Source organism: Triticum dicoccoides, chromosome 2B, assembly GCF_002162155.2.
Source record: "Triticum dicoccoides isolate Atlit2015 ecotype Zavitan chromosome 2B, WEW_v2.0, whole genome shotgun sequence".
Taxonomy (NCBI): domain Eukaryota; kingdom Viridiplantae; phylum Streptophyta; class Magnoliopsida; order Poales; family Poaceae; genus Triticum; species Triticum dicoccoides.
In genome coordinates, this window is record NC_041383.1 from 350,172,009 (window position 1) to 350,184,925 (window position 12,917).

Sequence of the window (12,917 nt, forward strand, 5' to 3'; positions counted from 1 at the left end):
AGTGCCCGGGCCGTGCCCTTGGGTGCCAGACTCTATTGTGGCTAGGTCGCCCACCCTCTGACCCATCCGGGTGACCGACTCCCTCTTTGGCGCCTCCCTCTGATTGGTCCGGGTGCCCGGACCCCTTTACCCTGGGTGTCCGAACTCTGCCGATTTTGCCTGCGTGCAACTCGGGAAATATGATCCTTGTACCCCTCCTTCCCTCTTATTTCGTCCCTAGGCTATAAGTACTCTCCCCCTAGCTCATTTAGAGGATAGCAAAGATTTTGATAGACACTAGAGACTGTTGCTCCTTGTATCCCCTCCACATGGAAATCAAGCCCCCATCTTGGGAAGAATCCTTGTGGATTATCAAGACCTCCTCTTGGAGAACATCAACATGAAAACCTCATCTCCTAGGAGTGGGAAGAACTTTACCCTAGTGCGAATTTCCTTGAATTGTTCTTGTATGCTTGTGGATCTCATGTATGCTACTCTAGTGGATGTGTCATTTGGGTTTCTTTGAATGATTTCCTCCTTGTGTTCTTGTCTATTCTTCCTCTTTCCCCCTCCAAGTGTGAAAAGACCCCCTCTAGGGTTTCACCCTACAACACAAAGTCTCCTCGCCATAGTCACTAGCGGACTCATACCCACCATCCTCAGTAGCAATCATCACATGCTGAGATTTGCATTCTCTCGCATAATGACCTCTTCCCTTACAACGACGACAAATAATATCACTTGTGTGCCCTGTTGATAACATGGAAGAAGAAGAGCTCTGTGTATGCCTGACAGGTGTGCTCTTGGCAGATAGTGGTGGTTGTGCCTGCTTTCTTGTATCACGGCTGGAGGTGGAAGCTGACGGAGGTGCTGGTGCAGTGTAAGTAGAGGATGCACATGGTGTCCATGATGAAGATCGACCAGCAGAAAAGTTAGTTCACGCCAATGCCTGTCGATCCTGCACTTCACGTTCAGCTTTACAAGCAAGATGGAATAAACGAGTGATATTATTATATTCCTTATACTCTAAAATGGTCTAAATCTCATTATTTAATTCAGCCATAAAACCTGAAAGCATAGCTTCGTTATCCTCAACAATACCACATCTAATCAAACCAGTTTGCAATTCCTGATAATATTCCTCTACAAAAAAAATTCCTTGTCTTAAACACTGCAATTCTTGAAGCAATTCATGTTGATAATATGGTGGAACCCAACAAGTATGCATAGCAGTTTTCAAAGCAGCTCAAGTAGCTGGAATGTGATATAATCTACAATGTTCAGACCATCAAACAGAAGCAAAGCTAGTGAATTCACAAACAGCAGCAGCAACACGTCTATCCTCAGGATATTGTAAGCATGTGAAACGTTGTTCAGTTTCTAACTCACAAGTAAGATAGACAGCAGGAATGTATCGACCCTCAAATGGTGGAATTTTCAATTTCAGCTTAGGAACATGGTCATAATCTCATACCTGAGGTGGTGGTGCAGTCCTACCATTACGATTATAGGAATCATGACAACCTGGTGTTGGTGCTGGTGGTTGCACATAGTGCTAATTTTGATCAACCCCATCCTCGTGATCGCCCTCATAAATGTCCTCCTCATCGGCAGCAGCAGGTTCCACGAAAGCATAAATAGTAGGTGTGGCGGCACCAGAAGTTTGACCAGGCTCAAGGGGAACGCGTAGTGCTCGTCCCACTTGATTTGGAAGGTGACGTTGCTGTTGTTGTTGTTGTAGAGGTGCGATAGGTGCAGCCGGCGGTTATTGTGGAAGACGCGCGAGCAATTCAGTAAACTTGTTACCGAGCTTTGTTTAAAACGTCTTCCCGATGCCATCTATCTTCTCCATGGCCTGTACAAATCTGTTTAGCACATCTTGCACATGTCCACTCTTCATTTGCTGAAATTTATCATGTAGCTGTTTGTTCGTCATGTTCTCCCAATCAGTCTCATTTGTGATCCTACCATGGTTAGCAGCAATTGAAACACACAAGAATACGATCCTACAGACTGCTAGGAAGTGGTGGTGGTGATGGTGGTGGTGGTGTGTCACAATTCTGTCAAGCGAATCTCAAATTCCTACCAGTTCTTACCCAGTAGCAGGTGGCGATCCGTAACTGTTGTAGTCAAAACTCTCAAAGCTTGGACAGAGCGATTGCTAGGTGGTGTCAAATGCCCGATGTAGATGTATGTGGAGCTGGGAGGGCTTATGGTATGCTAGCAAAAATGTCAGCAATAATCAATTCAGAGATGCAAAGTTGAATGCACGCTCAACGACGATACTGTGCTGGTCCTAGGCTAGACCATCCTAGAGACACAAGTCTAGAACACTAAAAAATCACGGCGCGACACAGAAACAAGGGAAAATCACACTCTCAAAAAAAGAAATTGTGCGCTCTTTTTTTGCGCTGCTCTTTTTTTTGCGAGTGTCTCAAAACTCTTCCCAAGTCAAAATAATAGGATAGGCACGAGTTTTTTTTGACTATTTTTCCAGAAGTCAGGGCAGCGACGATGAAAAAGTGCGACAAGAAATCACTATGATGGAAAGTGTCTCAAAACGCTCCTTGGGACCTAAATACAAGATAGGGAAAAAATATTTTTGGTCGCCGAAATTTAGGCCTAAAAACTGCCCGGGGGTCTCCAAATTTTCTTTTTTTGAAACCTTCTCAGGGAAGGAAACACGAATCAAAAAATAGATGGATCTCGAAAAAAACCTGGTATGAAAAGAACTCGGATTGGTGGTGATATATGATGGTAAGATATGGCAGCGTTGGTATATGTGGACTCGGATTGGTGGCGGATATGTGGTATATGTGGACTCGGATTCATGTTGGTATATGGACTCAGGGAGATGGCGGACAAATGATGGTGGAATATGGCAGGGGTGATGATGATGGTGCGGCGGCAGTGTGACAACTTGTGATCAGAACTCGAAACTCTAGAAGAATAGACACTAAGACCAGCAACTTGACACAATGATGCAAATGCAAATTGAAGAAAGCAAATACTAAAAAGATTATGCAAAGGCTCAGACTGGTTTGGATATGATGAACTAACCCTATTTTTTGGCTTTTTCATGGACTGTAGGTATGAAGAACGGACTCGATCTGAACTACGAAAAACTATAAAATCTCACCGAGCAACCTGGAAATCTGATACCACTTGATATAGGCAAAGGTGTCCCATCTTTCGATGAGATGGTGGCTATCGTTTTTGTTGGAGTAGACTTTGATGATCCGACTACGAACGTGTGAAGAAATCGCGTCTTAGCAATCTCTAAACCAACTCTGAGAGGTTATTGACCACGCCGGAGCACAATCAACCTGACCACGAGGGTCTGTTTCCTGCAGGCAAACGAAGAACAAGCAAGAAACTGATATTGCAATATGGATATTGCGAATTTAAGAGGAAAGCTTTATGGATCAAGTGGGGTTCTGTGATGTCTTTGTCTGGTCATTGAACACAAACAAAGTACTCGAAGTTGCAGCTATGGCGAACTTTAATCTAAACAAAACCCAAAGTCTAAACGTTGCCATAAGGGTTGTATATATGGAGGAGTAGGGGGGATTTCGTGGCCCCTTGTAGGAGGGGTCCGAAACCAACCATATCTTTGTTTCCCCACACATACAAATTCAAAAGACTGCCTAAGAAGATGTATTCCGAAATTACATGGGCCTGGCCCAAAAATAAGGTGGCGCAGCACCTAAAATAATCTATGGCCGAAATTTATGAAGGGGCAGCTTGTATATTTTGTCCATGTCCTTGTAGGTCATCACGAAGGCTTCAAAGTGCTCAAATATGCAATAGAAATGCCATTCTGGATCCTTTCGCGTGCGCCTTCATCTTCATGCTTGATCCTCTTGTCCATGCTAGGCCTTTCATTAGTAATCGATAGAAATGTATCCAATTTAGGCATCATCATATTCTCATAACATTAGAATTGTCACTAAGAAACGAAGTACCTGGTAATTCAATTGGCGTGCACGAGCTCTAGTTGGTCCAATATGTATAGCAGTAGGGGTTGGGAGTGTAACAGTGGTATCGATGTCCTCATCAAGGGGGCCACGTGTTGGGCCGCAGGCAGGCAAGTCTGGGTACCCCCGATCCCAGAATGCCGACATATGTACCATCATTGTTTGCAATCATGGTGCGTCAGTTGATGCATTAGAAAGACTTGTGTCCACAGCCACCACATGTGAAGCACTTGAGGGAACTTGTCTTGACGGGATCGTCCGATGGTGCCAATGAAGAAAGAGACTTGTTCTTGTAGTTGCTTGCTGGAGGACGAGTCAAGGAAGGCGTTGCTTGCTTGGAACTTTACTTGTCGCCGGTACATGGTGATGCTCTAGTCGAGGTAGGAGGTGTCGAAGTCATAGTAGTGGTAGCTTGAGTGTATGAGCCGTAGGTTTTTGATGAGTACTTGGCGTATTTGAAGTTTTCTTGCACTTGTCGGTCCGCCTTGGTCGCTTGATGAACTAGATCGAGGAGGTTGGAGTAGGGTTGGAAATTGTCAATCTTCATTATTGGGTGGTTCAGGCCGTTCAAGAAACGTGCCATTGTTTGCTCATCATCTTCTTTGACATTAGCTCATATCATGGCAATCTCCATTTCTTGGTAGTATTTTTCCACCGTCTTCATGCCTTGCTTGAGGAGTTGTGACTTCTTGGAGAGATCTCGGGTGTAGTATGTAGGCACGAAGCAAGCTCGCATGACGTCCTTCATTTTTGTTCAAGTCATGATGGGTGGCTCGTCCTTCTCGCGGTGTCGCACGATCACTTGCTCCCACCAAATGAGAACGCAGTCTTGAAACTCGAGGGATGCCATGGTAATCTTATTTTCCTCGTCGTAGTTGTGAAGATGGAATATCTTGTCGACTTTCAATGCCCATGAGATATACTCCTTGGGATCGTTGCTTCTGGAAAACTTGGGCATGGTGAACTTGGGCTTGTCGTAGTGGAGTTCTGCATCATAGTGACGATGTTGATGTCACTCTTGGCGTGGAAGAGGGTCTTCAAGCACTCGATCCGCTTGGTGTCTCTCTTGACATGGAGGAGGGTCTTCATCATGATTGCGCTCTTGGCGTAGAGGAGGTCGAACCATATGTGCCCGGTTTCTCCTTTCTTGTTGTTCTTCATGTCGGGCGGCTTCTTCTTATCGTGCTTGATGAAGTGCTTTGGTTTCTACTACGCAACTCTATTCTTGTAGACACGTGTTGGGCCTCCAAGCGCAGAGTTTTGTAGGACAGTAGCAATTTTCCCTCAAGTGGATGACCTAAGGTTTATCAATCCGTGGGAGGCGTAGAATTAAGATAGTCTCTCTGAAGCAACCCTGCAATCAAATACAAGGAATCTCTTGTGTCCCCAACACACCCAATACAATAGCAAATTGTATAGGTGCACTAGTTCGGCGAAGAGATGGTAATAAAAGTGTAGTATGGATAGTAGATATGAGTTTTTGTAGTGCGAACAATAAAAAACAGCAAGGTAGTAAATGATTAAACGGAGCACAAATGGTATTGCAATGATGGAAAATGAGGCCTAGGGTGCATACTTTCACTAGTGCAATCTCTCAACAATGCTAACATGGTTGGATCATATGATTATCACTCAAAGTGCAATAAAGAATCATTCCCGGGTTCCTATTAGCGAAGAACAAAAGATAGAAATTGTTTGTAGGGTACGAAACCACCTCAAAACTATTCTTTCTGATCAATCTATCCTAGAGTTCGTACTAAAATAACAGCAAGCTATTCTTTTTGATCGATCTAATCAAGAGTTCGTACTAAAATAACACCATATGATACATATCAACCAACTCTAATGTCACCTAGATACCCCAATGTCACCGCGAGTACCCATGAGTTAATTATATGATATATATCAAACAATTTCAGATTCATAATACTCAATCCACACCAAGAACTACAAGGGGACCCCAAAGTTTCTATCGGAGAAAAGATAATGAAAACGTGCATCAACCCCTATGCATAGATTACCCCAAAGTCACCTCGGGAATCCGCAAGTTGAGTGCCATAACATATATCAATTGAATCAAAATAATACCCCATTGTCACCACTTGTATTCATATGCAAGACATATATCATGTGTTCTCAGATCTGAACATTCAATCCGACAAGACAAAATTTCAATAAATCACAACAAGTGTAGAGAGGGGAGAAACATCATATGATCCATCTATGTTAATAAAGCCCATGATACCTCAAGATCGTGACATCTCAAAATCGCGTGTGAGAGAGAGAGAGAGAGATTAAACACATAGCTACTGGTACAAACCCTCAGCCCCGAGGATGGACTACTCCGTCCTCATCGTGGTGGCCGCCGGGATGATGAAAATGGCCACCAGAGATGATTAACCCCTCCGGAAGGGTGCCGGAACAGGGTCCTGATCGGTTTGAGGTGGCTACAGAGGCTTGCGGTGGCGGAACTTCCAATCTAGGGTCTCTCCGAGGGTTTTTGGAATATTTGGGAACTTATAGGGCGAAGAAGGGGAACAGGAGGCCAACAAGGTGGGCACAACCCCCAGGCACTCCCAGGTGGGTTGTGCCCCTCTCGAGGCACCCCCCAGGTGCTGCTCTGGCCCAATGGTTCTCTTCTAGTCCATAAAAAATCATCAAAAAGTTTCGCGGTGTTTGGAGAACTTTCATTTCTGCACAAAAAACAACACCAAGGTAGTTCTGCCGAAAACAACGTCAATTCGAGTTAGTTCCATGCAAATCATACCAAAATCATATAAAATTATTGTAAACATGGCATGAATACTTCATAAATGATAGATACGTTGGAAACATATCAACATCCCCAAGCTTAATTCCTACTCGTCCTCGAGTAGGTAAATGATAAAAAGAAATAATTTATGAAGTGTGAATGCTAGCAAAGTGCACAAGTTGGATCAATGACAATTTCAATCACTTTTCCTAGCATCATAACAACAATTCTTTCTTATAAAACTTCTCATGTTATAGTATCAACCAATTCACATGTTAAGGTCCAAACAATGAATTCTCTTGAAACTCAACAACCTATATTGTCAGTCACCAAGCAATTGCAATTCAACTTATTCAACAGAGTCTAAGTAGGAGCTCCACATATTCAACCATCATATAGTCTTCTATGATTGCTAACACTCACCGCATACACATCAGCAAGATGTTTCAGCTGGACACATAGAAAGATAGGGGCTTATAGTTTCGCCTCCCAACATATTCACCTCAAGGGTGATGTCAACAATAATAACTAATGCTACCCATATTCAACTGGACATATGTGCCTAGATCTTTCCTCATCACATGATACTTGCCAAAGGAGAAAAATAAAAAGGAATAGAAAAACTTCGACTCTTTGCATAAAAGTAAATACATAAAAGTAAAGATAGGCCCTTCGCAGAGGGAAGTAGAGGTTGCCATGCGCTTATTTCCTTGTATGCTCAACCCCTTAGTGCAAAAGAATGTCACGTTATATTGCCCCTTATGCTAGCAACCTTTATTATGCAATCTGACGATTTTATTCTTTGCCATCACAAGTTCATACAACGCTCAATTTTCTCTTACACTAAATGATCTAACACTTTTAGAAGCAATTTTTATTGCCTTATTGCACCAATGACAACTTACTTGAAGGATCTTGCTCAATCCTTAGGTAGGTATGGTGGACTCTCAAAACAAGATTTGGGTTTAATGGTTTTTGGATGCACAAGTAGTATCTCTACTTGGTGCGGAATTTTTGGCTAGCAAAGATAGGGGGCAAGCACGACATATTGAATGATCTATGACAATATAACTTCTATGTGAATATGAACAAAGATAAATCATTACATTGTCTTTCTTGTCCAACGTCAACAATTTTGGCATATAATATTTTGATGGGGGCTCACAATCACAAAAGATTTCCAAGATAGTGTATTTGCATGTGAAAGTTCTATTCCTTATACTAATTATTCATGAATTGCTTGTATGACCAATATTGTGATTGTCAAGCTTCAAAAGCTTTCACTTTCTAAACCCAATGTGAAGACACTACTAGGCATAATATGAACATGTAATTTCAACTTCATGATATTCAATTAATTCAACAATTTACTCATAGGATATAAGTGAAGCACAAGAGTAAATGACAAGCTACTCCAAAAATATATAAGTGAAGATCAAGCGAGTAGTTATGTAAATAGGTAGCTGTTTGAGGACTCTCTTTTATTTAAAACTTTCAGATCTAGGTATTTTATTAAAACTGCAAGCAAAACAAAACAAAATTACATTCCAAGAATAGCACAACTCATGTGAAGAAGCAAAAACTTAGGCTCAACTGATACTAACCGATAATTGTTGAAGAAGAAAGGTGGGATGCCTACCGGGGCATCCCCAAGCTTAGATGCTTGAGACTTTTTGGAATATTAACTTGGTATGCCTTGGGCATCCCCAATCTTTAGCTTTCGTATCTCCTTAATTCCTCTCATATCACAGTTTCCCTAAATCTCAAAAACTTCATCCACACAAAACTCAACAAGAACTCGTGAGATAAGTTAGCATAAACCAATCCAAAAACCTTATCATTCTCTACTGTAGAAAACCACAAAAATTATTATACAACATTGCATACTAAATGCCTATACATATTTAATCCTACTATCCTCAAATAGAATCATTAAACAAGCAAACATATGCAAACAATGCAAACATCACAGCAATCTGCCAAAATAGTATAGTCTGTAAAGAATGCAAGAGAATCAATACTTCTTAAACTCCAAAGATTATGAAATTATACCACCTGTAGAAAATTTATCAGAGCTTATTTTGCAAAAAGTTTCAACATTTTATCACATTCTAACTTTTCTAGGGAATTTTTGCAACAGAGGTATACTTTCTGTTTTCAAACAGCAACAAGTATACTTGCAAAATAAGCATGGCAAAGGCTATCATTGCCACTTTTATTGAAATAAAAGATTAAAAACATTATTCTAAATAACATCAAGAAAATACTAACAAAATAAATTGACGCTCCAAGCAAAACACACATCATGTGACAAATGAAAACATAGCTCCAAGTGAGGTTACCGATATTGTTGGAGATGAAAGAGGGGATGCCTTCCGGGGCATCCCCAAGCTTAGTTGCTTGGATGTTCCTTGGATATTAACTTGGGGTGGCTTGGGCATCCCCAAGCTTAGGTTCTTGCCAATCCTTATTCTCCTCGTATCAACATCTCAACCAAAACTTGAAAACTTGAATCACACAAAACTTAACGAAACTTTGTGAAATAGGTTAGTATAATAAAGAGCAAACCATTTCACTTTTGGTACTGTCAAAGACAAGATTCATAATTGTTTCCACACAATTACTACTGTATCATATCATTACCACAATTTATATTGAGCAAAATAAGCCATACAAACAAGGAAACAAACAAACTATGCATTGAAAACAGAATCTGTCAAAAACAGAACAGTCTGTAGTTATTTGTACTTAAACCATACTTCTGATACTCCAAAAATTACGAAATAATTTGACCACGTGAGCAATTTGTATATTAATCTTCTGAAAGTAGAATCAACTCAAAAGCACTCGGCTGTTAAAAATTAGAGTTATTTTCGTGAGCGCAAAAGTTTCTGTTTTTCAGCAAGATCAAATCAACTATAACCCAACATGATCCCAAGGCTTTACTTGGCACTTTATTGAAACAAAGACAATAAAACATGATTACTACAGTATCATAATCATGTGAACACACAAAAACAGTAGGTAAAAGTGTTGGGTTGCCTCCCAACAAGCGCTTTTCTTTAATGCCTTTTAGCTAGGCATGATGAGTTCAATGATGCTCGCATAAAAGATAAAGATTGAAACATAACAAGAAGATCATGAAGCATATGACTAGCACATTTAAGTCAAACCCACTTCCTATGCATAGGGACTTTGTGAGCAAATAATTCATGGGAGCAAGAATCAACTAGCATAGGAAGGCAAAGCAAGCACAACTTCAAAACTTTCAACATAAAGAGAGGAAACTTGATATTATTGCAATTCCTACAAGCATAAGTTCCTCCCTCATAATAATTTTCAGTAGCATCATGAATTAAGTCAACAATATAACTATCACATAAAGGAATTTTTTTCATGATCCACAAGCGTAGAAATTTTCTTACTCTCCACATAAGCAAATTTATTCTCATGAATAGTAGTGGGCGCAAAGTCAACAACATAACAATCATGTAATTGAAAATTAAAATCATGATGACATGTTTCATGGTTATCATTATTCTTTATAGCATACATGTCATCACCATAATCATCATAGATAGCAACTTTTTTCTCATAGTCAATTTAAACCTCTTCCAAAATAGTGGATGTATCACTAAATAAAGTCATGACCTCTCCAAATCCACTTTCATCAATATTGTAAATAGATTCAACACCCTCCAAAATAGTGGGATCACTACCACCTAGAGTTGACACTCTTCTAAACCCACTTTCATCATTGTAATCATCATAAATAGGATGCATGCTATCATCATAATAAATTTTCTTATCGAAAGTAGAAGGAATCAAAGGATCATATTCATTATGCAAAGCATCCCCAAGCTTAGGACAGGCATTATTTTCAGCAAATAAATCTTCAAAAATTTCATACTCATCAAACATAGCATCCCCAAGCTTGTGGTTTTGCATATCATCATAATCATTCTTATCAATAGCATGAATGGCACCAATAGTATAGCAAACATTATTATCATATTCTTCCAAGCAAGTGCCAAAAAGATTTTCAATATCATAAGAGACATCATTGTCTTCCCAATCATAATCATCACAACAAGCATTAGGCATCACAAAATCATACTCAATATCATCATCCTCCATCAACATATTTGATTCACTTTCATGAGGCACAATGGTGATAGGAGCAATATTACGTGGGAGAGTTACCTTTTTACCTCTATTTTTTCTTCTTTTCTTTTTCTTCTTCACAACCTCACGTGTGGGTTTAATCAATTTTTTCGAGCTTCTTGTTGAAGAGATTGATTGGATAGGAAGCTCCTCCTCATTACCTGATTCATCATAATAAACACTAGGAGGGTATTGGGAAATATTTTCCCTTTCATTAGTACTCTCTTCATACTCTATTTGTTTTCTTATCTTTAGATAGTTGGCAATATAAGGATTCTCAATGCAATTTTCCGCACAAAACATATAAATATCCTCTAGATCAAAATCAAGAAGTCTATTGAGATTAAATTTTGAAATATCCTTAGTTATATGTTTCATTTCTTCATACCCAAAAAGAAGACTAAGATCTTTATGATGCTCAAGGGTAATCAAGTTATCACAATTTTTGGACACAATTTGATAATGAAACAAATATCATTGGAGATTTAAATCACCACGTTCATTGCAAAGTTCACAAGGATAGCAAAAAATATTAAATCTTTCAGCACAATCATCTAGCCTCGCTTGCAACTTTTTTGTTTCTAAATATTTATGCTTCTTACAAAATCTATCTTCCCTTTTTGGTGTGCATGTGCACTCCCAATTTACTCCACAAAAATTGGCATTCTTATAGGAGACATCATTATCATGGCTAGTGCAATCATCATTAGCATTTTGGATATTCAAATAATTCATACTAACAACATTGCAATCATGCTCATCATTCAAATATTTTGTGCCAAACATTTTATTGACTTCTTCTTATGACAACTGAGCACAATTTTACAATCCAATCCATCATTTTCAAGAAAGATATTATAGAGATGATCAATAATATGATGCAACCTTAATTCCATTTTTTGTAGTATTCTTTTATATACCAAACTAGTGATTAAACAAGAAACTAAAAGATTCAATTGCAAGATCTAAAGATATAACTTCAAGCGCTCACATCCCCGGCAACGGCGCCAGGAAAGAGCTTGATGTCTACTACGCAACTTTATTCTTGTAGACGCGTGTTGGGCCTCCAACCGTAGAGTTTTGTAGGACAGTAGCAATTTTCCCTCAAGTGGATGACCTAAGGTTTATCAATCTGTGGGAGGCGTAGGATGAAGATAGTATCTCTAAAGCAACCCGGCAATCAAATACAATAATCTCTTGTGTCCCCAACACACCCAATACAATAACAAATTGTATAGGTGCACTAGTTCGGCGAAGAGATGGTAATAAAAGTGTAGTATGGATAGTAGATATGAGTTTTTGTAGTGCGAACAATAAAACCAGCAAACAGAGCACAAATGGTATTGCAATGATGGAAAATGAGGCCTAGGGTGCATACTTACACTAGTGCAATCTCTCAACAATGCTAACATAGTTGGATCATATGATTATCCCTCAAACTGCAACTAAGAATCACTCCCGAGTTCCTGTTAGCGGACAACAAAAGATAGAAATTGTTTGTAGGGTACGAAACCACCTCAAAACTATTATTTCCGATCAATCTATCCTAGAGTTCGTACTAAATAATAGTAAGCTATTATTTTCGATCGATCTAATCAAGAGTTCGTAGTAAAATAACACCATATGATACATATCAACCAACTCTAATTTCACCTAGATACCCCAATGTCACCGCGAGTACCCGTGAGTTAATTATATGATATGTATCAAACAATTTTAGATCCATAATACTCAATCCACACCAAGGATACAAGGGGACCCCAAGGTTTCTATCATAGAAAAGATAATAAAAACGTGCATCAACCCCTATGCAAAGATTACCCCAAAGTCACCTTGGGAATGCGCAAGTTGAGTACCATAACATATACCAAGTGAATCAAAATAATACCCCATTGTCACCACGGGTATTCATATGCAAGGCATATATCATGTGTTCTCAGATCTAAACATTCAATCCGACAAGACAAAACTTCAAAGGGTAAAGACTCAATTCATCACAACAACTGTATAGAGGGGAGAAACATCATATGATCCATCTATGTTAA